The sequence below is a fragment of the Crotalus tigris genome, unplaced genomic scaffold (assembly GCF_016545835.1).
Source record: "Crotalus tigris isolate CLP2741 ecotype Arizona unplaced genomic scaffold, ASM1654583v1 scf7180000024438.1716836, whole genome shotgun sequence".
Lineage (NCBI taxonomy): Eukaryota > Metazoa > Chordata > Lepidosauria > Squamata > Viperidae > Crotalus > Crotalus tigris.
Genome location: NW_024100607.1, coordinates 959,598 through 980,623, shown reverse-complemented (window position 1 = coordinate 980,623; position 21,026 = coordinate 959,598).

Below are 21,026 nucleotides of genomic sequence, written 5' to 3'. Positions count from 1 at the left end.
TCCTCGAATTACAACCGGTTGAGTAGTCCTCGACTTACGACTGGTGGGGGTCGCAGCATTAAAAAGGTTGAGAACCACTGCTTTAAATTAAGCCTGTTTTCCTTCAAAGAAAACTGTCTAAAAGCCACAGACAGACTCAGTTAAAGGGGGTAAAACTAATTACATTTGTTTAAAGGGATTAAGCCTTTTCTGATGTCTTTTTTCCCCTTCCCCCACTCAAACCATATTCTTTTATAGCCTCTCCTCTCCCTCCCCCCCCTCCCTCAGGCTTGCCTCGCTTTGGCTCATTCCCCTCCCCTGCTACACTTGGCTAGCAATCATGTACCACCTGCCATGTGGTACCTGTACCGGTTGAAAAGCCCTGCCTTAGATGCTTAGTATTACAGGGAGACCAGATTAAGTCTCTCCCTCCCTCTCTCTCTTTCTTTCTCTCTCTCTCTCTCTCTCTCTCTCTCAGCAAACTGCTTACCAATACAGCCTGCACAGTAGCACTTTATTAATTTATTAATAATGTATTATTATTCTGTTTATTAGCATGCTCACCTGGTACCATCATTTCCAGACTTTGGACAGTATTGCAGATAAAAAGCTTTTCTCTCAGCTATAATTCAAACAGATTATACACAAACATGTTTTAATATTAACAAGGTTAGGAAGAGAGAAAGAATAAACTTGCTGTTTCTTTGGATTATGTTATGTTATTTTTATTATTTTCATTTAAGAAATGTATAGGTCCACCAGTCTTAACAAATAACTCTGGGCAGCACATGAGGCCCCTTGCACATAATCCTAAATCAATAGCATTCACCATTATTATGGTCCGTTAACAAAATATCTAGTACCCGTGAGAAAAGCCAGGTTTTTATAGCTTTCTGGAAGGCCGCCAGGGTCAGAGCGATCTACATTTCCAGGAGAAGACTGTTCTCCAGGGCAGATTCTGCAATCAAGGAGACATATCTCCTGGGTCCTGTGAAATGGCACTCCATTCCAAACAACCCCACCATTTATTCAGACACTTAAACTAAATATTTCTTTGTTAGATTTATAGCCCACCTATCTATTAGGAGCTCAGTATGGCTTACCTGAAAATCTCTTTCATTCTTTCCATCCCATAACAACCCTGTGAATTAGGCTGACTTAAGAAAGAATGACTGGCCTAGCATCACCAATAAGCTTCCATGGCCATGGCTGAACTTGAACTTGGGTCTCTCAAGTTCTAGTAGGAAGTGCTGTATGGTTGCTGTTTTAGAACTCATATTGGGAAATATGTTTCTTCTGATTTTGGAAGTAGCATTTCACACTAATAGCCACCGATGGTTTTGTCCCTCATAGATTTCGGTTAATGAGAAAATATGCTTAAATATGTTTTTAAAAAGAATGATGATAGGTCGCCAGAGAATAACTGTTAGCTCTCACTCGGGGGAAAAAGGCAGGAATATGATTAAAATTTGAAAAACAACAGTCAGTTTGTGACATTGAGGGCCAGGGTGGAGGTGGAGGTAAAAAATCAAGAAAGCAGCCATATTGCACAATCACACCTCTGCTCTTTGTTTGTGTGATGCATATTAAAAACAGGGTGGGGCTTTAACAGCTACCAACTAGATTTGTTTTACACACACACACACACACACACACACACAAACACACATGGCAGATGCCTGCTGAGAATGCAAGTGATTTGTTTCGTCCTGTCCTTGAAGCAGACTACTTTTTATCACATATCAGCAGCGAGGCCACCACAGAAAATAACATAGGTTTCTTTTATGGCAGCAACTGATTTAGCAAAAAAGCTCAAAAAAACCAACATCAAGTTGGGCAGTTCTGTTGCCAGACAAAAATAAATAAATGAAGGACATTGTTGGCACATAAACAAATGGCTGCAGCAGGCTATTTTCTCCCTATAGAGCTAAATGTGTCTTTGGGAGAAGCAGCGGATGACAAATGTTTGTGCAATATTCTTTTAAGAGCAGAAATCCATGTAAGGTCTGCCAAGCCTTTCAATTTCTGGGCCAATAAGAAGATCAACCATCTAGTAAACCTGTAGCTGACCTTCTGCAAAGTCAAACCCCCCCATGACTGAACCACACAAAAACAGTAGACACAGTTCTTGCTAGTGATATCTCTGGCTTCTGTCGCAGCCACAAAAGAACTGACCACTGGCAATGCCAGGATGAGTGGGTTCAGACTGGCAATAGACCAATTATCATACAGCAGATTGTCAGCCTCTGAAGACTCCTCCACACGACCAAATACATTGACAGGGGAATTTTTCACCTACAATGGCTGGGGAAATACTACTTTCATGGGAGAACATCTTGAACCAAATTTCAAGCTGTAACGGTGATGGAGACACTCTTACAAGGGTATGACCTTGGCAAAAGGAAAGGAATAAACTTCACATCATAGAAATTAGGCTGAATGAATGAGCTTCGAGAGTTGTTATAGAAGCTTGTTGAAAATAGTTATTTTCCATAAGGCTGGAAAGAAAATACACAATATCTTCATTAAACAGAAAGCATCTTTAGGCAATTGCTTTTCCCAGCACTTTAATGTCAAAGAAATACTCTGAGAAATCATTGATACTGTATGAGCTGATATAGGCAGTCTGATATTCTTCCAATTTCTTGACATCTTTTAATTATTTGGAAGTGCTAAAGTAGTGATTTATCTGGAAAAATCCCTAAAAATAAAGAATTTTTAGGACAATTTTAGGGACAATTTTAAAAAACAAAAGAAATCAATTTAAATTGGAAAAAGCAAGTTTATTAGCCACCTCAAAAAAGTTACAACACTTTAAAAAGTAGCTTATTTACTATGGCCTACAATTTCATCAGATGCAGGAAGAAACATGTAGTAGTTCAAGAAGCAGTAATACGCAGTCCTCACTGGATTGATATAATTCTTAATAAACAGACATATATTTCAGAGATGATCTGCTTACTCATAAAATATTATTGTACATATGGCAACCACTGAAGCTTAAGTGGTTGCTCAAGAACTTGATTTACTCATGAGTTACTATAGATACAGTACATTCTGCTAGAAAGTTTAAATTATGCATTATTCTCAAAGAGACTTCACAACCAAAGTAGGATATTTTAAAGAATCTATTATGTTAAGTATTCAATATGTACTTCACCAAATGAAGGCAGTTGATTTTATCATTAGTTGCACTGACTGGCTTCTTAGGAATTCTTTAAATCAGATATAGATGTAACTGTATCCCATACCTTCTCCTTTATTAATCTCCTTGGAAGATACCAATGTCTTGAGATAAAAACTTAAATGTAGAGATTTGGTTAATGACACTAAGTAATTCAATTTCACAGGAGATTTTTTAGATTAAATGCTCATTTACTCAATGTCCATTCACTACTGCTCATATAAACCAAGTGTTGTTTTATTAGTAGTTAAAAACTAAGGACTTCTCTTATGGTTGCAGTATCTGATAAAAAAAACGACTGAAGAATTTTCATTGTACCATCATCACTCATTGCCTATGTTTTGGCCCCAGTGTGTTCGACATTAACTGGGCAATGTGCATGGATGCAGATGGGGGTCTCTAGATTAATTCCTATATTAGTATTATCATATTTGGCTGCAAAAAATTGGATAATGACTACCTAGCAGGACTAAGAAAACAACACTACTTTCTGTTGCCATGCAGTATTTGTGTGATTTGGCCTCAGTTTAGGCCACATGCAGCGTTTTTCCCTACCAAGCCTTTGATCTATAGTTTTCTTTACTAAGGACCCGCCTTGTCATCTGATAGAAAGAATATTAAAAAAAATTAGCCCAATTTCCTTCCTGTTGCAAATAATATCACAAATCATGTTTGTTTCTTAATTTAGAAGTTATTCTCCACCTTTTGCTCCAAACAAAAATTTGGATAACAATATTAAATGCAAATCATATCCACTGAATTATCTTGGATTCACCAAGTTTTTCCCTGATCTACATAAAAGAATAACAGCATTTTCATCAAATAATAAAGACATTTCCTCATATTTTGTACTTAAATGCTTTCAAAATAATATTTTCTCTTAATAATGGATTCAACATGTTGGATTACATGGAAAACTTCAGATTACTATTTGTATATTAAAGAATAAGTCTATAGATATGAAATAAATACATTCATAATATATTCTTCCCCTTTCAATTTTACTTTATCACAATTTGCTACTTCATAAAGTTTATTCTATTTACTTGGATTTTAATTTTAAACACTGCTTCGTATTTTAAAACATTAGTGATGTTATGATGGAAAAGGCTTTGGCTTATAGCTAAAATAATTTACCCCATATTCCCTTATTTTATTTTATTTTACTTTTTTGGTGCAGGTTGAGAACACTGAGGATGACCCTAAATCAGGTTAAGTGCTGGCTCTTCTGTTTTAGATATATCTCCAAAGGCTGCCAGATTCAATTTTAGTGATTGAATCATTTTGAGTCAGGAGACTTTGTTCTCATAAAGCCCAAGTGAGTCATTGTGCATAATTCCTTTAAAAAGGGTCAAGAGACCCACAATGTTAATTACATTATTGAACTAAATAGAAGAATGCTTAATGGAATCTGACCAAGAGAACATATTTTAAGCCACTGTCTACATCAGCCATAGTAAAATCTTATTTGCTTGCTTGACAGTTCCCTTGAGGATAGGAGGGGGGAGGTTATTTATGGGGCCTACCTTGTGTAAATTGAAAATATATTTCCCAACAACTCTGTTAAAAACGTTATTAACATAACAAGTCTAAATACTGATGTCATGTTAATGGAAGAGTTGTTGGCCCAAATTCCCATCTTATTGCACATAGATCTAGAGCATATTCCAAAGCTAAAACACTTCAGCACATGATACACTTTTTGCTTTGTTTCCTATTTCTGGATCAATTTGAAGCTGATTTTCAATTGTCTTCAGTAGACCATGAAATGATGAAAACAGACAAGGAATACCATAAGCCTATCAACTCTCTCTCTGGCTGACCAAGAGGAGAGTTAAAAAAACAACAACATGGAAACAATATTCTGTTCCTTTCTAGAGTAACAAAAATCCCCCTCATCCTGCCTACACACACACACACACACACACACACACACGAGAGAGAGAGAGAGAGAGAGAGAGAGAGAGAGAGAGAGAGAGAGAGAGAGAGAGAGAGAGAGAGAGAGAGAGACGAGACAGACAGACAGACAGACAGAGAAGGATAATCAGCACTTTCAGCATAAAATGCATTGTGGTTCAGAAGTTCACCCAGTCTTTTCCAGGCCTGCTGTGTTCCAGCTAATCCAAAATCTTGTTAGCTTGATCCACACTCCGTTTTTCCCACTTCCTCTACATTATATGGACCCTATCCACTTGCCAATCTTCCCAGCATCTTTCTTTACCTGATGTCCCCTTAACTGCTACATTCACGGAAGCCCAGCCACGCTTCCTCTCCCTGCATTTTGTTTGCAGTTAGCCACTCTAATCAATTCTTCCTTTTCCACAATTCTCCTTTTCCTTTGCTTCTTCACTTGAATTCAAGTGTACCATAATTTTAATCAATATTGTACAAATAGTGTAATGAAACAATATATCTATTAAGATTTACAATAATAAGGGAAAAAAACAGACCAACCTATCAAAAATAGTGCCATAAAAACAGAATAGAAATGCAAGTTAAGATAGGCAAGAAAATGGTAAGTGAGACTCTGTACAGACTAGACAAGTTCAAATCAGCAGGACCAGATGGATTACACCCCAAGGTTCTCAAGGAACTGGCAGATGTGATCTCAGAACCACTGAACTATATTTTTCAAAGATTCTGGAGCACTGGGGAACTACCAGAGGACTGGAAAAGAGTTGATGTAGTTCCCATCTTCAAAAAAGGGGAACAAATGGACCCAGGAAATTACAGACCTATCAGCCTGACCTCAATACCTGGGAAGATCCTGGAAAAGATAATCAAACAATGAATCAGCGAACACCTAGAGGCAAACAAAGTCATTTACTAAAAGCCAACATGGGTTTGTCAAAAATAGATCATGCCAGACAAATCTTATTGCATTCTTTGACCAATAATAAGTGGACCAGAGGAATGTTGTGGACATAATTTACTTGGACTTCAGTAAGGCATTTGATAAAGTAGATCACAACCTACTACTTGACAAGATAGAAAAATGTGGGGTAGACAGCATCACCACCAGATGGATCTGTAGCTGGATGACCGGCCATACTCAGCATGTGGTCCTCAATGGAACCGCATCTACATGGAGGGATGTGTGTAGTGGGGTGCCCCAGGGCTCTGTTCTGGGCCCAGTGCTCTTCAACATCTTCATCAACGATTTGGATGAGGGGATAGATGGGGAACTCATCAAATTTGCCAACGACACCAAGCTGGCAGGAATAGCCAACACTCCAGAAGACAGGCTTAAGATACAGAAGGATCTCCAGTGTTTCTCAACGTTGACAATTTTAAGGCATGTGGACTTCAACTCCCAGGATTCCACAGCCAGCAATGCTGGCTGTGGAATTCTGGGAGTTGAAGTCCACATGCCTTAAAATTGTCAAGGTTGAGAAACACTGATCTAGACAGACTTGAACACTGCGCAAAATGAAATTCAATGGTGAAAAAAGCAAGGTTCTACATTTAGGCAAGAAAAACCAAAGCACAGGTATAGGGGGGTACCTTGCTCAATAGTAGTAACTGTGAGAGGGACCTCGGAGTCCTAGTGGATAATCACCTAAATATGAGACAGCAGTGTGCTGCAGCTGCCAAAAAGGCCAACACAGTGCTAGGCTACATTAACAGAGGGATAGAATCAAGATCACATGAAATGTTAATACCACTTTACAATGCCTTGGTAAGGCCACACTTGGAATACTGCATCCAGTTTTGGTCACCACGATGTAAAAAATATGTTGAGACTCTAGAAAGAGTACAGAGAAGAGCAACAAAGATGATTAGGGGACTGGAGGCTAAAACATATAAGGAACGGTTGCTAGAATTGGGTATGTCTAGTTTAATGAAGAGAAGGATGAGGGGGGACATGATATCAGTGTTCCAATATCTCAGGGGCTGCCACAAAGAAGAGGGAGTCAAGCTATTTTCCAAGGGGCCTGAAGGCAGGACAAGAAGCAACGGATGGAAACTAATCAAGGAGAGAAACAACTTAGAACTAAGGAGAAACTTCCTGACAGTTAGAACAATTAACCAGTGGAACAACCTGCCTCCAGAAGCGGTGAATGCTCCAACACTGGAAATTTTTAAGAAGAGACTGGACAGCCATTTGTCTGAAATGGTATAGGGTTTCCTTCATGAGCAGGGGGTTGGACTAGATGGCCTCCAAGGTCCTTTCTAGCTTTACTATTATTATTATTAACATAATAAAAAGATAAATAAATAAATGAAACTTAAACCAACACCAGAGTAAAGCTAGATCTGGGTTCCGCATAGAGGCAGTCACCCTCTAAGTGGCTGGTTTGTAGTTCTAAGTTTTGTCAAAAAGTCTGCACATCTACCCAGAAAGAAGATAAAACTAAGAAATGGCAAATAACAAGCATTTTGGGTATATTTTCACATGTGCAGATATGCCCACTGCCTCAAATACCAGGGTCCCCTTATCAAGATCCTTACCTTTCAAGTTATATCTTTTATATAAATTTATCCAGTAAGTTTGTGATTTTATTGACAATTCCTAATGCACTTTTTGAGCAACCTCAAGTTTATTTCATACTAAGCACGTTTTGAATACTGCTGAATTCATTGAAGTAATATTTAACTAGGCATAACTGGCAATGTCAGCCTATTCTATTTGAATGATGTTCATTTCAGGACGTGTATATGACATGATGTTAGAAACTTTCCTTTACTGACTGATAGGTCTGGTAAGACATAGATGCAAATGATACTTATCATTATTCATCCAGGCATTCTTCAGAAATTCTCTCCTGAAAAAGGTTTTGAGCCATGGAACAAGATTGGCACATTGTTGGATTCCACAGCATAGTTTAGTGTTTTTCAAACTTGGCAATTTTAAGATGTATGGACCCAGAATTTCTCAGGCAAGCATTCTGCTAGGGATTTCTGGAAGTTCAAGTCCACACAACTTGCAGTTGCAAAGTTGAAAAACACTCATACAGGTAGTCCTCGACTTACAATCATAATTAAGACCAGAATTTCCATTGCTAAGCAAGGCAGTTGTTAAGTGAGTCATACCCACTTTTTTTCATAAGCAGATCATTTGCCATTAATAACATGGATGTTAAAGCATATCTGCTTCCTCCATTGACTTTGCTTGTTGGAAGCCTGCTGGGAAGGTCACAAATGGTGATCAAATGACCTGGGAATACCGCAACCATCATAAATACTTTTGCTAAATTGCCAAGTGCCCAAATTTTGATCATGTGACCATGAGGATACTTACAAATGCTGGTTGTAAGTCCTGACAGTTAGAACAATTAACCAGTGGAACAACCAGTAGAACAACAGAAGCAGTGAATGCTCCAACACTGGAAGTTTTTAAGAAGAGACTGGACAGCCATTTGTCTGAAATGGTATAGGGTTTCCTGCCTGAGCAGGGGGTTGGACTAGATGACCTCCAAGGTCCCTTCCAACTTTATTATTATTATTATTATTATTATTATTATTATTATTATTATTATTAATAATAATAATAATAATAATAATATTATTATTTCCAGGGAGGTTTTAAATTTGAATGGTCATTAAATGAATGGTTGTAAGTCTAAGAATGCCTGTATAATTCCTATTCTTTCTTCTTACAAATTACTTCAGAGCATATTTGCATCAAAGAATCAGTTTTGAATGAATATAAATTTTAAATTTTCATAGACATTTCATCCAGGTTATTTATCTTTCATTTGAGCCAAATTCTTACACTATTTGCAAACAAATTAAAGAAAAACAGGGCCCACATTTCTTCCAGCTATGACATTTGAATGCGTGATGCAAACTATTTGGAGTTGCAGTTGTTGCACACATATCCTTCTAAAAATGAAAGAGTCAATTTAGTGTGGTGGTTAAGATGTTGGAGTAGAAACCAGGATAAAGGGCTTGCTAATCCTCCCTTAGGCACAACAAGCTGGGAGACTTTGGGTCTATCACTTTCTCTCAGCCCAAACTACTTCACAGGGTTGTTGTTGGAAATAAAATAGAATGAGGGGACAAGATGTATGCTGCCTTGAGTTGTGTTAAGATGGGATGTAAATCAAAATGCTAAAAATTAAGCTTCATTAAGTTCACTAGCAATTAGCGCGATTAATTATGCTTTGGATCTCTTTATAACCTATGATAATTTATAATGGGTATCAATTAAAAATACAAGAGATTTTAACTTCTATTACTTCATACAGTATTTAACATCTGAACTTACAGTGCAAATCTCTTTGTAAATACATGTATAGCAATTCTATAGAAAATATGTGCTCATTAAGTAGACTGAAGTATTAATTGCATATGACCTATGACTTTTGTAAATTGTAATTGTGAACCCCATTTACAATTGCAAAAAATGCTTGCAGATTCCAAACTACTAAAACAAGGTTTATGTTTACAGCAATATTCTAGTAATGTTTAATGGTTCCAATAGTTTTATCAAATTTAGACTATTTTGATCACAGTTGAATCCTATTCTTATGTATTCTAAAGCAGTGTTTCTCAACCTTGACAATTTTAAGGCATGTGGACTTCAACTCCCAGAATTCCACAGCCAGCATTGCTGGCTGTGGAATTCTGGGAGTTGAAGTCCACATGCCTTAAAATTGTCAAGGTTGAGAAACACTGTTCTAAAGGGAGCAGAAGGAATATAATAATATTTTAATAGCCATATCTTGGCTGTTAAAATGCTGAAGACCACTAGAGCAGTGGTCCCCAACCTTTCTGGCACCAGAGACCAGTTTTGTGGAAGACAATTTTTCCATAGACCGGGGTGGGGGGATGGTTTCACATGCAATCTAGATCCCATGCATGCACAGATAAAGCTTCACTCACTCACTGCTTGTGCTGTCAGTTTCCGACAGGCTGTGGACTGGTACTGGTCCATGGTCCAGAGGTTGGGGACCCCTGTACTAAAGGACTTTAAATATTAATTTATTAATGTCAGATTTAATGTAGCCACCCACTCCATTGGACTCTGGGTGACTTACAAACAGTAACACTAAATTAAAACAATTAAAATTTCAGCATCTAGAATGAATTACTCCTTTAGTCAAAATTTATTTTTAAAATATATTCATTTAGCATATAATCCCTGGCTAGTTTTGTAAACTCTACTCATTTTTCTGAACTCTCCATGAGATATACAAAAAAGTTAGAAAGATCTTTTTTTTACTTGTCAAATACTACAAGTGCTAACTATCATAAATATTTCTAAATTAAGTTGTCTGTTTAGTTAATCTAAACATGCAGTGGGAAAAAAGAATCAAAAGGTAGATATTTCTGAATCAAATCATTACATCTCTTAGGAATAGGGACAGTAGATTGCACTGTTAATCAATCTAGATCAATACTGCCTAATTTTGAAACAATTATCCTCCACCTTACTTTATAATTAATCCCTTTTTTAAACTTGAAAAAGCAGACTGAATCCAGAACTATCTGCAAATATATTCATTTGGGGATTTGTCTATAAGTGAAAACGCAATCTTTTCTGGAAGAGAGAAGAGCCCCTCCTTTTATTAGAAACAGGAGACCCTCCATCCCTGCTCCATATTGCCTCTTCCCAAAGAGGTTTTTCTGCAGAGCAAATACAAGATTAAGACTCTGGGCTTGTCAACCACAAGGTTGGCAGTTCAAGACCTTAGTACCATATGACAGAATGAGCTTCCACGACTTGCCCCAATTCCTGCCAACCTAGCAGTTTGAAAGCATGTAAAAATGCAGGCAGATAGATGGGTACCAGTTTGGTGGGAAAGTAACAGTGTTCTGTACACCTTCGCCATATAGTCATGCCAGCCACATGACTACAGAAGTGACTTCGGACAACACTGGCTCCCTCAGCTAAGAAATGGAGATGAGCACCATCCTCTAGAGTTGGACACAACTGCCAGGGGAAGCCTTTACCTTTCTAAATATAGTAAGCCTGAATCTCACCCTCAACAACAGGGGATATTTGTCCCATTTTTTAATTTAATATTTATTTTTATTTATTCATTAAATTTACATATCATCCATCTCAGTGCAAAAAATGATCTTGGCAGTTGAAATTTACTTATTATTACTTAAATATATCTATCATCTTAAATATATCTAGCATGAGAAAAAATTATCAATAAAGACATATTTGCCAAATCTGGAATGATTTTTGTTAAAATATTGGAATGTTATATCTCTAAAGATACAATGATCCATTGCTGTTTTGATCTCTGTGCTAAATATAAATTGTTATTATCAAACAGTCAGCCGGATGTTAAACTGCATTTGGCATTTTTATCCACTTACCAAGTCTTTCTCATGAACCTATATTGTTGTTTGGTGATGTTACTGTCACTGGATATAAGCTGTTTTGAGTTAAGGATACCTTTTGCAATTGACTGGTGATGATTTTGTCAGTTTGGATGGTGTTCAAGTGGTGCTCCAGTTGTTTTGGGATTGCACCCAAGTCACCTATTACTATTGGTACTACTTTTACCTATTTCTATTGGTACTACTTTTACTTTCTTTTGCCACAGTCATTCAATTTCAATTTGCAAGTCTTTATATTTTCTTATATTTTTTAGTTCTTTCTCTTTCTCTCTGCCATCTCCAGATAATACCATATCCACTATCTAGATTTTTTTTGTCCTTCTTACTGACAGTTGTTACATCTGGGACATTTTATTGCAAGTTTCTGTCTGTTTCAATTCTAAAGTCCCAGAGCACTTTAGCATCTTCATTTTCTATTACTTCATCTATTTTGTGCTTCCACCAGTTCATTCTTGCAGGCAAATGGTAATTATTATTTAAGATTTAATGTTCAATTCAATTCACAGTCTGGGACTGGTAAAAGCTTAGCAGTTCAAGCCCTAAACAAAGACCTAAGAGCTGTTAAGATAGCGTCTGAGGATATAGGCAGAGTAAGGTGGGGTGGGTTTTTTTTTTTTTTTTTGCAAATTTTTCTATTATTATTATTGTTGTTATTAATGTCTCAAAAATAATTACTTTATTAGGGAGGAGTTAAATTCTTAACAGAGACTCTTAAATCTTTAAAAATATTTTTGAAATAGGGGAATGCATTATTATGCACAGCCTCATTTTTAACATTTCCCATTCTGGCCCTTGCATATATATTCATTTTAAAAATAAATAAAGGGTTTTTTTAAAAAACAAAACACTGTGTTGTTTGTTTTTCTGAATTTGTGCCAGAAGAGCTATTAGCCATGATTGAATGCAAAAAGCCTAAGATAAAATCCACCAGAGAACAGCAAGAGAGTGATGGTTTCCCACTATTGGTCCATCAACTATAATGAATGATCGGCACAGAGTATGACAAGATGCCTATTAGGAAATGGTGGCAAAGGCAGCAAAAGGGATACTTCAGAGAAATGCTGTGGCATCATAAGTCAAACCATAACATTTTTCATGGAGCTGTGCTGTCAGGGGGTAGGGTAGAAGAATCTAGCAAAGTGTCATTTATTTCACAAGCTAACTTCATTTTAGTCTGAGAAGATAGATGAATTAAGTGTTAAAAATATGATTCTAGTGAGCATTGATGGTAGTTTTAGTGTTGCTGTTTTTTTCCTTCCATAAAAAGCAAAGATCCCTAAGTCAAGCTGAACTCGTGGTAATTCCATGAAAATTTCTAGTTTTCTTGGCAACAATAGGGAAGATATAAGCCGAAAAGATCTTCTCCCAGGTTGGTTTTTTTCTAGCCCCCACTAGAGCGTACCCCTGATGTTGCCTAGCAGTACTTACCAGGCTAGACCCTTCTGAGAATCAAGATGCCCATGGGGGATGCAGGAAACTGACAATGTGGTGGATCAGCTCAGCTATTAAAACAGGAGTACCCTCAGAAATTGCAATATCAACCTAAAAGCAGCTGAGTTTGAAAAGCTAAGCAGGGCATGACATGGTTAAATACTTAGGTGAGAAACTACCAGGAAAATCCAGGATTGCAGTCTGGACTGACATATTCCATATTGTTCACAAGAAAAGAAGAGGAGGCATCTTTAGTACCAGGAGCTATATTTGAATCAAAAATAACTTGATTTTATTAATTACATTATATGGTAGGATGAGCTGCTGCAGTTGAAACTGAGTTATAATTTGTTCCCTAGGTTAGGGGTTTTCATCTGACTCCATGAAAAGTGTCATATAGTCCTCTCAGAGTTTCTCAAATTAATGTAGATGGTCTCTTTTTGGGTGAAAATATACAAAGAGAAATGGAGAGGCAATGGAGAGAGGGTTGGGATTGGGTTCTGCTGTGAGGACTGGAGGGATTGTGTAAATCAAGGAATAAGGCTTAGAGTCATTGGGAGAATGCAAGCTGAAAGCAAGCCAGAGTTAGAGAGAAGATCTCTGATAGAAGATGGAACATAGAGCTGATGATCCAGGAGGAGCCAGCAGGGTCTAAGAGGGAGATCATCAGACAGATCTGGACTAAGAAAATTTGGAGAGATCAGGTGAAAAGTCAATGTAGAAAAATATGACCAAGGTGCTGGATTTCCAAGAGGCTAAGAAAAGAGATAGTTGTCTCTCTTTCCTTTCTCCTCTGTAGGTTAAGAGCTTCAGCCAATATGAATCAGCTGTGTAAAAGAGTTAGCACAATAAAACAGGGATAAATAAAATCTGTATGAATAAGAAAGGGATGGAGGGAATGTTACTGTTAATGAACTGTGGTCTGATATATAAGATAAAGCTGCTGTACAATACTAATGAGTACCATCAGTTTATCTGAAGAGCACTATTACAGAATAAGCAACACATGTTTGGAGAAGAACCTCTATGTATGTGGAGGTATGTTCCAGCCTCTTTGTTTCCTTCAAACATACTGTTATGTCCTGGGCCTGCTGAATGACTCAGCAGGCTCAGGAGGCTGCAGAAGGCCCAGGCAGACCATGTGATTGCCTGGGACCAGACAGGCTGTCTCCAGCCTTGTAAGCATGTGCAAGGTGGGAGACTAGCCTTACATTGTAGGCTGATGCTGTCCCTGCAAAGGGAGTATAAAAGGGGCAGCGCCATTTTGTTTGCTGTTCTGTTCTGTTTGTGATCTCAATAAAGAACTTGTGTTTTTTACTCCTCCTTGCTTCGATGTGTCTGATTCTAAAATAGAACATTGGCGACGAAAGTGGGATAGGCTGCAAGAAGAACAACAGGAGAAGCTAGGCTGACTTACCAGAGGAGGCCTGAGGCGCTGGGAAGTTTGGCGTCCAGAGGAAGCGATTGCCTGCCAGTACGAGAACGCTGGAGGTGAGCTCGGCTTCGTGGGACCCCTTCTCATACCTTGCAGCAAGAGGCATCAAAGAGGCTTCAGGCTATAATGATGTCAAAGCTAGGTTGTCTATCGGAATTTGATACTTCTCACCCTGAGTTCTGGAGTTCCTACGTGGCTCGAGTAGAGAATTTCTTTTGAGTAAACAAGATCCAAGAAGATGGCCTTAAAGCTGCTACATTGCTGTGTGTCTGTGGGCAAGAGACTTTTGATATTGCAGAGAATCTTGTAGCCCCAGCACCACTGGAATCAATTGTGTATGCTGACTTAAAGAGGATGCTGCGAGAGCACTTCGAACCCAAGTTCTCAGTAGATGCATGGAGGCACTCTTCGAGCAGAGGGATCAGAGGCCTGGTAAGTCTGCTGCGGATTTTGTTGCTGCCTTAAGACAAGCAGCTAGGCCTTGTGCATTCAAGGATCTAGAAGAGAGGCTCAGGGATCGTTTAGTTTGTGGGCTTTGGAGTTGTGAGCTGCAACAGAAACTTTTTGCAAAAGAAGATGTGTCATTCCAAGATGTGTTAAGAGAGATTGCAGCTGAAGAAGCAGCGGGCGGAGCGGTGAAGGACTTGAAGCTTGCCAAGAACCCCCCAATGCCTAGCACCGTCCATCATGAGATCGCTTGGGAGATTCCAGAAGAGAATCCAGAGTTGGAGGTAGACAGGCTTCATCAGCAAGCAGGAAGAAGGCCTCAGGAAGGTAGACAGCAAACAACCTCAGTCTCTTGGTGTTTCGGGTGTGGAGGTCGCCACAAGCACTCTGACTGCCAGTTCCGTTCTGCTATCTGTCGAGCATGTGGCAGGCAAGGCCACATTGCCTCTGTCTGTTTGGGTCGCCAGAAGAACCGGTCTCCAGAAGAATTGCCTCTGAAAGGTATCAAGGTCCCCAGCCAAAACAGGGTGGGCTTCTGTGCATCCCGTAGGGGTGTTTTCAAAACCAGGGTTCACAGGCCACTTAAAAAGAAGCTTCACATTGACGTGAAGTTGCAAGGGATTCCCTTGTCGATGGAGCTGGACACAGGGTCCGCTCTATCAATCATTTCCTTAGACACCTTTAATAAGGTTTGCAGCAGAAGTGGCCTACAAGTTAAACTCAGGCCTTCAAATTTAATCCTTACTGACTTCCAGAATTCCAGAGTCAGCGTGAAGGGAGAGGCCATGCTCCAGGTGCAGCGTAGGAGTTTTGAAGGGCTGCTAGATGTGGTAGTAGTTGGGGGTGATCGTACGAGTCTTATTGGACTCGATTGGTTCGAGGCCCTTGGGATTCAAGTGACTGGACTTCACAATCTGCAAATGTCAGGCCTTGCAGAAGTTTGCAAGGAGTTTGCTGATGTGTTCAGTTCAGAGCTTGGCTTGTACAAGGGGCCTCCCATTGCTTTACGTTTAGACCCAGCCATCACACCCATCAGGATCAAGCCCTGAAGGGTGCCTTTTGCCCTAAAGAACAAAATAGATGCAGATCTGGACAAGCTGCTCCAGCAGGGCATCTTAGAACCTGTGGACTCTAGTCCATGGGAAACCCCTATAGTCACGCCACCGAAGGCCAATGGAGAAATCCGAATTTGTGCAGACTATAAATGTACACTAAATAAGGCATTGCAGCAGCATGCCTACCCGGTGCCTTTGGTGAGCCACATTCTGGCCTCACTCAAGTTAAAAAGGCTGCAGTTTGGGGTTAATGTGGCCCCTGGAATATTCCAGAGTGTGATGGAACGAACGCTCTGTGGTATTCCTGGGGTCTGTCCTCATTGCTGGGGAGTCATCTGTGAACTTAGCTGAAAGGCTGAGGGCTGTCTTGCTGCGTTTCTGAAGCAAGACAAATGTAAGATTGGAGTTACCTCCACTGAATTTCTGGGATTCCATATTGATGCTGAAGGCATCCATCCTGCTGAATCCAAGCTCAAAGCAATTCAGCAGGCCCCAAGTCCCAAGTCCAAAAGCGAACTTCAGGCTCTTCTGGGACTGTTAGACTTTTACCATACATTTCTACCTCACAAGGCCACAGTGGCTGAGCCGTTACACCGGCTCTTGGATAAACAGGCTCATTGGCAGTGGACACAAGTCCATGAAAAGAGCTTTTCAGAGGTCAAGGCCTTGCTTTCCTCAAATGCTGTATTAGCTCATTTCAATGAGCAATTGCCTGTGTGCATAGCCTATGATGCATCCCCTTATGGGGTTGGGGCTGTGCTGAGCCACCTCAAGGCTGATGGGATGCAAGTCCCTGTGGCCTACTACTCCAGAACTCTCTCATCTGCAGAGCATAATTACGTGCAGATTGACAGAGAAGCCTTGGCAATAGTGGCTGGCATAAAGAAATTCCATGATTTCTTATATGGCTACCGTTTCACAGTCTATACAGAACATAAGCCTCTGCTGGGTTTGTTTACAACAAACAAACAAGCCCCTCATATAATATCCCCTAGAATGCTGAGATGGTCAATTTTCCTGTCAGCATATGACTATACTCTGGTCCACAAACCAGGTAAAGAAATGGGCCATGCAGATGGCCTCAGCAGATTACCTCTACCACAGGTAGAGGCAGATCCTGCTCCTGCTCTTCGCATTCTATCTATTCAGGAATTGCCTGAATCTCCCCTCAATGCTAGGGATGTGGCTGCAGAAACTGCCACTGATCACACGCTTACACACATGCTGACATGGGTGTTGTCAGGGTGGTCTGACATGTGTCCAGGCAGAATTCCAGAGTTTCTGGCAGAGGAAACATGAGCTTTCTACTTTCAAGGCGTGTGTCCTGTGTGGAAGCAGGGTAGTCATCTCTTCCTCATTGAGGACTAGAGTCTTGCAATCTTTACATGAAGGTCATCCCGGAATTGTTTGGATGAAGGCGCTTGCGCATAGCCATCTATGGTGGCCTGGGCTCGATAAAGAGATCAAGACCCATGTTCATGGGTGCCAAGTGTGCCAACAGTCAAGGCCTGAAATGCCTCAGGCCCCTGTACATAGGTGGGAGGAGACACATACTCCATGGTCGAGGGTACACATCGACTACACTGGGCCCTTTCAGGGGCAATTCTTCCTTCTCCTTGTGGACAGCCATTCCAAGTGGCTAGAGGTTGTTCCTCTCTCCTCCACTACTACTGCTAGGACCATCCAGGTGCTGAGAGGAATCTCCGCCTCACATGGTCTCCCAGACATCCTTGTCTCCAACAACGGACCCCAAATCACGTCTTCTGAGTTTCAGGCTTTTCTTCAAGCCAACATGATCTGCCATGCCACATCTGCACCGTTCCATCCAGCTTCCAACGGCCAGGCTGAGCGTATGGTACGTACTACCAAAGATGCTTTAAAGAGAATCACTCACGGCAACTGGCATCACAGGTTAGCTGACTTTCTTCTTTGCCACCACACCACACTTGTACTGCCACTGGGAAGAGCCCAGCTGAACTCCACTGGGGTTGCAGACTCATTACCAAACTGGACAGATTGCACCCAGACCAGGTGGCTTCACAGGTGTCACAGCCATGGAGACCTAGGAGACTATAAGTGGGCAATCCGGTCTGGGCAAGGAAGTATGGACCTTGACTTCTCTGGGTGACTGCAGTGGCATGCAAGGTCTCTGGGCCACTGTCATATGAGGTGGTCTTGGACGATGGTCGTGTGTTAAGGCGGCACATCGATCAACTACACTGGAGGTTTCCCAGCAACACTTCCGCTCCTGGCTCTGCTCTTGGGGGGGGAGGAAGACCACAATTGTGATCATGGACACAGTCTCTCCATGAAAGTGGGGATACACTGGCTTCAGAAGGGGGTTCTGCTTATGAGGCGGCTCCTGACTTGGGCATTGGGTCTATGGATTTGGCCAGTCAACTGGCATTACAGGCTTCTCCATCTGCTGGTCTTGGGCTCACGGGACAGTGCTCCCAAGTGGGATCCATTGTGGACTCAGGGAATTCCACCCCACCAAGAAACTCTGGTCTGGGGTTACAGGCTCCGGCCAGTCAGTATGATGGAGGGTTGCCGGATTCAAGGGGGCATCTACATCCTGGTCTGCCAAGCCTGGCAGGTGAGCTCACAGGCCAGGTGCCCACAACAGCTCTAAGAAGATCAGAGCGAGCAAGGGGTCCCCCCAAGCATTTACAAGACTATGTAAGGTTCTTATCAATTCCAGGACAGGCCTAATAATCTTGTGAAAAAATAGAATTTATGTAAGGGAAGCTTAATAGTTCTCTTGAACTAAGGGCACACTCAGAGTTGGGGTGTTTTGTTTGATAGTATTAAACAATATGTGATAATCTTGCAAATATGAGAAATGTCATTACTGGGTCTGCCTGCGTGCAGGCATCACTGTATTAGGAATAACAACATGCTTAATTGAACACATGTATATGTATGCTGCTATAAAAACAGTAAGTATTCACTTATTGTTTTATCCAAGGGGGAGGGGTGTTATGTCCTGGGCCTGCTGAATGACTCAGCAGGCTCAGGAGGCTGCAGAAGTCCCGGGCAGACCATGTGTTTGCCTGGGACCAGACAGGCTGTCTCCAGTCTTGTGAGCATGTGCAAGGTGGGAGACTAGCCTTGCACTGATAGGCTAATGCTGTCCCTGCAAAGGGAGTATAAAAGGGGCAGTGCCATTTTGTTTGCTGTTCTGTTCTGTTTGTGATCTCAATGAAGAAGTTGTGTTTTGTTACTCCTGCCTTGCTTCAATGTCTCTGATTCTAAAACAGAACACATACCACTATGAATAACAATGGGAAAATTCTAGTTGTAGATCAGGGGTCCCCAACTGCCAGTCCACAGACGGCTACTGGTCTGTGGCCTGTTAAGAACTGGGCTGCACAAGCAACAGGCGAGCACACAAAGCTCCATTTGCACATGACCATGATTAGTTACGTGTGCGAAACCATCCCCTCCCACCCACCGTAGATTACAGGAGAATTATGGGAAACTTTACTGAGCATCTAAATCCTGAATTATATATTGATTTAACAATATTGAGGGGTCTTCTGTCAGTCACAGAACTGTTTATCCTTTTAACTGCCATTAGTAACATGGGCTTCCTAGTAGCTATTTTAAAACTTCACAAAGACCAATCACTTTAACCTACTCTTTTATTGTGTTAATGCTACATACAGAACACACTTGTAATCAGTGTAAAAGGACAAGCATGATTTCTCTTTTAAGTCTGATTTTGCTTGAACAGAAAAAGTGAAGGATGCAAAATATTTTACCCTGTATTTTTCCTGTAATCTAGTTAATGTGAGAGTGACTGCCTTTACATTTCCACTATCGTCTAAGATACGGGTATCAAACTTGCCGCATCACATGACATGTTGCAATGTATCATGACTTTTTTTGCATTGCCAAAGCTGGGGTGGGCACGACTTCCACATGATGCAACCAGCCCATGGACCAGCAGTTTGACACCCCTGATCTAAGACAATTGTTTAGTTTATATGTCAATTTAAACGTACCTGGCAGTCATATCTGCGTGGAGAATTCTAGGAGTTGAAAATTTTAAATTTGACAAGATTGAGAAACACTGGTTTAAAATGTTGGGAATTTCATAGAAAGGAAGCAATGATTTTCAAGTAGCACTCTTTAAAATCTGTTTAAAAATATCTATAACTTTTGGTTTGCTTTGAAGAAGATTTTGATGAAATTCACAACAATAATTGATCCTATCATGAGAAATATCCATAGCAAATTCTAGAATAGCAAAATGTTGATTTCCCTCCCATACACAAGAACTCTTTGTTTCCAAGTAGTAGTTGTCTGGAGTTTTGCAATCCAGATCAAGTGGCCCTTATTCTAGTCTATAGGAGATTTTTTAATGACATCTTTAATCTACAGCATCTTAAATTAAGCAGTTCACTCTCAATCAAATTGAATTAGTTCAGTTTAGTTTAAATTGAACTTATTAGTTCAATTAGTTTAATAATAAAATTTTTACAGCAGCACCATAGAAAAGTTATCTGTCTGTAATACAGTCATTGGGCTAAATGTTTTAAAGTCTGTTATTTTTCTTATAGGTATACGGTTTATTAAAAACAATATAAAAGAAAAATACAAAGGTAAGGTTTCAATCCAACACTCATACAATCATGTAATCAAGTCCCATTGATTGCAATCAAGCTTAAAGCCAACTGCTGACAGGGATGGCTTCCCGTGATTACAGCTCCACTTTCAGTGATTATTTATTTTAGAACTGTTGCTTATTGGAATCTTTTCTTTACTCAAATACATGTTGTTATGAGAACCAGACTATACCTGTTAAAAAAAAAATCTTCGTTTTTATAGCTTTTTTCTATGCTTGTTGCTCCAATGCTTGAAATAGCATCCTAGATTCCTTGCTCTTTATTTTTATATTATATACAACTTAGTAATTCTTGACAGTTTGTCTGTTTGGCAGTTTATAAGCATGGTAGATCTCAGGCCCAGGCTTCGAGCCCATCAGAAAGTTCTGCTCCAGTTCTCAAATATACTTCAATTTGTTCTGATATCATTTCTCTATTTCTCATTGTAGGCAGAGCACTCTATAATTTCCTTTCCTTTTCTAAGCTATCACTGCAGGAGAATCAAACTAAATTTGGGAGCAGCTTCACTGCTGCCTGTTTAATAGGAAAAAGTCACTAAATTAATAAAGTTGAGCAGTGATTTT